Below are 5664 nucleotides of genomic sequence, written 5' to 3'. Positions count from 1 at the left end.
AGGAGGGGGAGGAGTCACTGACTGCTGCTGCTATGTGGCCAATCCCCTGCCCTGTCTGAGAACTGTTCCTGCCTCCTGACCAATCCCCTGCCCTGTCTCAGAGCTGTTCTGACAAAAGTAAAAGCTGATTGATTACTTTTACTGGCTTTGGGGGTGGGGGCGGGGCGGGGTGGGGGGGAGGCTGCTATTTTCTTAGCTGCTTCTTCCCCTAGAAATTGGGCCAATATCATTTTTATTGAATTAGGCAAAAAGTGTAAACATTTGGGGGAACAAGAGAACTTCAATTGCTTTGCGGCACACAGATGTATTTTACTGAATGCTGCCTATGATCAGACAGTTTATTTGTATTCTCAAACAAAAGTGTTTTGATACAACTGTGCCTAAGTGCAATTTTTTTTTAAATGTTTACATTTATGGATATGCAGGACAGCTACGAAACATTGATGGTCTTAATAACAAAATAAAAAATAAATTATTATTGTGCAGATAAAAATGTCATGTCTGTTGACCTCTAACTGCATGTCAATATATACATTGTACTCCTTTATGCATATAATATAGCAATAAAAGCTTATTTGCAATGCATTTTCATTTCAGATTTTTGATGGAGCTTTTATGGAAGGTATTCATTTCAATGGTAACAGCTGCAGTTTTAGATTTGAAAAACATTTTGCATGGGCGAAAACAAATTGAAGATAACCTTTTATGCCACTCTGCTTTCTCTCTATACAATACATATTACATTTCTAATTTTAGTCCCTATCCAAAGACTGGCAATATTTTTGTATAGAGAGCAATAATATGATGGATTGTTTTTAATTAAACAATTGTTAATATACCGATTCATAAAAATGATGTTTTAAAATAGTTTTCAATTAAGGAAAGAAAATTGTTGCTGGTGCATTTCTAGATAAGAAATTTATATGTACAACATTAAATGAGTGGTTCCCAGAAACAAGTATTTCCTATTATCTCTGAATTTAATAGGAAATATTTGTTTTATCATTATTTCCACACCAGAAAGGGGATACCATGTTAGCCAACAGCAAAAAGGTTGTCAAAAACAACAAATTATTGGACAGCAATGAATCCATGTTTGTCAAACGGTTTTTAAGTAATGTACCCTTTCACAAAAACATATGTGTTCTGTACAAGAAAATCTGAATTCACTGATTCATTAAGGGCAGTTCTATCCCATAAGACATCTTCTCCTGTTGAATCTAAAGGGTCTTTAAGTGTCTCCACAACACCACTTGGCCAATATATGCCTAACAGAGGAAGTGCAATGTGCATTGACCATTCAATCTGCAAATGTTAAAAGGGAAGATTATATTATAGCAAGCAAAAAAGTACTACATTACTGTATAAAGGCCTGGATTCACTAAGCGCTGATGTAAGGTATTGCAACCTGATACAGCGTTAAATGCCATCGACTTAGATAGCAGTCAGGGTGCGATAACCTCCACCAGTTCTTAGCGAATCTCCCCCACAAGGCTCTAGTGTATGTATGCTAAAGCGGCCGTTTGGGCCATTTCTCTGCGTAAATCTCCATAGGCTTAAATGGCGATTTTCAGTAAAAAATGGCCAAACGTCCACTTTAGCATATACAGAATTCCCCCCCAGTGTTTGTTATAATTAGATATGCATTGAAATAGCAGACTGCAAGCACTAAATGAACAATCTGAGAATCAGAACCCATAAATCACTGTTACAAACTCTGGACTGCAGACAAGCATCTACCTATCAATCAGTGTACCTTTTGCAATACACCCAAATACTGTACATAAAAACTACAACTCAAGTAACCATATCTAACCTTAAAAAAAAAATTAATGTGGGAAGTAGGTTGCCTGTAGGTTAGTATAAAAAAGGTGTAACAACTCCATGATTTATATGCAGAATCTATCACACAAAATTAGGAAGACTCAGGTTCTCTGGTCTTCTCTAAAGCTTTATATAATATAAATGCACCAATGAAATATGTCAGGTGTGTCAAGAACAAGAATGCACACTCAGTGCCACATCATAGTACCTAGGGCATTAGAGTGGCAATTTTGAATGGACGTACGATGCAGTGAAAATAGACTTAAACATAATAGCAGATTTACAGTGTGTCTTGTTAACCAACCTTTGGCTTGCATGCTATCTCCAAATGCTTTGCAGCCGCCTCTGACAGCTAAGAGATTAATAAAATATATAACAGGATCAAGAGATGGGATGTACTTATTGCATCTGGGTAATTCTATTTTTCCATGTTACAGTTTTTCATTATTAGTACACCGGAATAAAAGAATGTTGATGTTTTTCTTTTTTGAAATCTGTTTACTGCCAGAGGGGTCCACAACGTATTGCTGTCAATGGAGGGGTTAACAGGAGGTGAAAAACAGTCCCAAATGTGTTTGTTACATTTTCCGCGTTTTTTTTTCTTCTTTCCTCCAAGCTTTACATGGCTAAAAAAATTACAAAATCAGTCTTAAGATGCTGAGGAATCTGTGCAATTTCACAAAACTGACAGATTCAGACCCAGAAATAAAACAGACAGACAGGATAGAGACCGACTTAGAATGGGTCTATTCTGGCCCCATAGTTGTGAAGAGTTAAAACAGATTTTCAGATTGTTGTGCAGTATTTATGTATGTACTGTAATGTTTTATGTATTGCATAGTACTGTACTGTATGTGTTTTTAGCCTATGGAGACCTACACTAGGAACTAATGAGCTGGCTAGGAATGAGATTAGGATAGTCCAGGAGGCATTAAGAGAATTAGACACAGCTTTAAAGCAGGTATCATCCTCGGTGTCTTTCAGAGGTATTGCCAGTATACAGGATTGAGAAGGGGAGGAGTGTTCACACCGAGAGACTGTAATATGTGGTTGATAAAGCAGTGTGTGAAAAGGAGGGATTGGATTTATTGCACATAGCGGTTCTACCTGCAGGGATATGGGTCTATATAAAAGAGATGGCCTGCATCTATATTGGAGGGGAACCAGAATACTCTGTGTGCAGTTCAGATGCTTGGTTACCAAGTATATAAACTAGCTGAGAGGGACAGTGAAATGCATCAGGATATATCCAACTGGCCCATCCTACCATTCCACGGGTTGCAATTGGGTGGGATATTGCAGCAGGAAACCTACCAGGGGAATAGAAGACCGGATCAACACAAGCTGAATGTGGTGTACAAGAGAAACAGGAAGGATTATGAAAAGCAGTAACAAAAAAATGTTGAATAATGTGTACAAATGCTCAATGTTTGGGATATTGTGGCTGTTACTGTGACATGGTACATTGAAAATCAGGACTGGGACAAAGCTATACCAAGTTACAATATATTTAAAAAGGACATGGTAACAATGAACATACAAGGAGTTTCCCTGTATGTGAAGAACGTAAAGGCTACTTCACTACAAGGCACTGGAGAAAAGACTGAGTCTCTTTGGGTAACCCTAGAAACTGGTGAGAAGGTTATCCTTTCTACTGGAATGGCCAACAGACCACCTGGACAAGAGGATGAATTGGTAATTAATAGAGGGTATCATCAAGATGGCAATTAAAGGAAAGGTAATCATTATGGGAGATTTCAATCTGCCAGATGAGTACTGGCATGTGTCTTTTGCAGGTTCAGCCAAAAGCAGGGACATCCTAGATTCCTTGCAAGGGGCATCACTTAAGCAATTGGGGAGGGAGAAAACTCTTAATAAAGTATCCCTGGACTGGATCTGTTGGTATTGGTAGTGTTATGGTGCTGTGGTGTTCATCTGCTGGCTCTCAGAAGGACTGAGTCTCCGCGTTGGTATGGGGAGTAGACAACTGGACAGGCTTTCAGGATGGTGCAGCGCCTCCATCCTGCAGGGCTCTGACAGAGTCAGGGTTTCATCCCCACAGTAACTTTTGCAGTAAGTTCAGTCACAGACCAGGAACAGTACAACAGGATTTATTGGCAGACCAGCTCATACTGGTCTGCCAATATGCAGCCTCTCATGCAAGAGAGGTGCAGGCAATAGATATTCCCAGACATCCTTTCCCTTGCAGATTGCATGCCTTCATGTATTGTTTTTGACCATGTTTTTCCATTTTGCTTACTTTCTGAGACTGGGAGGACTGCTTTTACTGTTATCCCCTTTGCTGAACCGTGCATTCATTTACAATTGATTGGTTGGCCCTGCGGCTTGAAATGGTTAAATTCCTTTGCAGTTATTAGGTACTATAATGGTTATCACATTACCATATGGTAGAAAAGATTTCTATATATGTGTTTTTGTTTTTATTGGAGGAAATTGTGATAGTATCTATCACAGATCTCCTACAATATCGCCAAACACCCGAAGTCACAATATTGAACATTTATTATGCATATTTAAGTTTTAGAGAACAGAGCATGAACAGGGAGGTAAATGGACAATAAATTTTAACAATGAACGACTACTAATATTATCACCGACTTCACGACTATCAGTGAGCTCGAACCATAGTATCAAGATAGTATTCTGTCACGCAGTGCTTACCACAAACAAGGCAGAACCACGGTGCTAAGGTGGGAATGGATATTACACCACCCACAGCCACGGGGATGCTCCTGGAGTGTAGAGTAAGTCGGAAAAGCCGGGTCGGGGTTGGAGAGGTACGGGTCGTTGTTATACTTGTCGGGGTCAGAGGAGGAGAGGTACGGAACGTAGCAGGTATTATTAGCTGGGTCCAGGATTGGAGAGAGTAGAGTTGTCGGGGTCCGTTTGTAGAAGTCAGGGTGGGAAAAGAGCGGATGGTCGTGGAAATCTGGACAAGATTATGGAGGCAGAGAAGAGGTGAGTTCAAAGCAACTAGAACTATGCTCAGCCAAAGTGCCAGTAGCACAGTTCAGCATATGTAGGTGAGAGCGTCAAATGAGAGAACAGCAGCGTGGAGGTAAGTGTAGAGCGAGGGCTGTGATAGGAGGCAGGGTAACAAGGCTCAGGTGAGCTCCCTGGGATGGAGCCGGCGTGTGCATGCCCGTGCGCTCATGAGTTGTGCGTGCCCCCCGTCCTCACGAAGGGGCGGCTTTAAGGGGCTGGAGCGGGTGCTGTGTATGCCTAAAGCGCGATGGCGGCTGGAGGAACTGTCAGGACCCGTGGAGGCAGGAGCAGGCCTCGGGAGAGTGCTGGCTACCGGAGTGGGTGAGCGGGGAGCACGCAGAGGGCAGCTTGGCACCCAGAACCTTACAGTACCCCCCTCTTCAGAAGCGACCTCCGGGCGATTCCAAGCCGGCTTGTGGGGATGCTTTTGATCAAAAGCCCGTATTTGTCTGGGGGCGTGAAGCTGATGGTGGTGAACCCAAGACCGTTCTTTTGGTCCATAGCACTTCCAGTGGACTAAGTACTGTACAATCCCTCTAGAGATCCTGGAATCCACAATGGTTTGGACCTCGTACTCCTGTTGTCCATCTATGAGTAGTGGAGGAGGTGGTGAGGTGGTACAGTATCATGGATTCGAGGGCCCTGGAAGGCAGGAGTCAGCGGTGAAACATGAAAAACTGATGGAATCTTAATTGAGGGTGGAAGACGAAGCCGGTATGCCACCGAGTTGATTCTTTGTATCACGGGATACAAACCAAGGAACTTGGGTGCCAGCTTAGGCGTAGCCACCTTGAGGCGGATGTTTTTTTGAAGACAACCATACCCTGTCTCCCG

Source organism: Ascaphus truei, chromosome 1 (genome assembly GCF_040206685.1).
Source record: "Ascaphus truei isolate aAscTru1 chromosome 1, aAscTru1.hap1, whole genome shotgun sequence".
Classification (NCBI taxonomy): domain Eukaryota; kingdom Metazoa; phylum Chordata; class Amphibia; order Anura; family Ascaphidae; genus Ascaphus; species Ascaphus truei.
Note: the sequence above shows the minus strand (reverse complement) of the source record.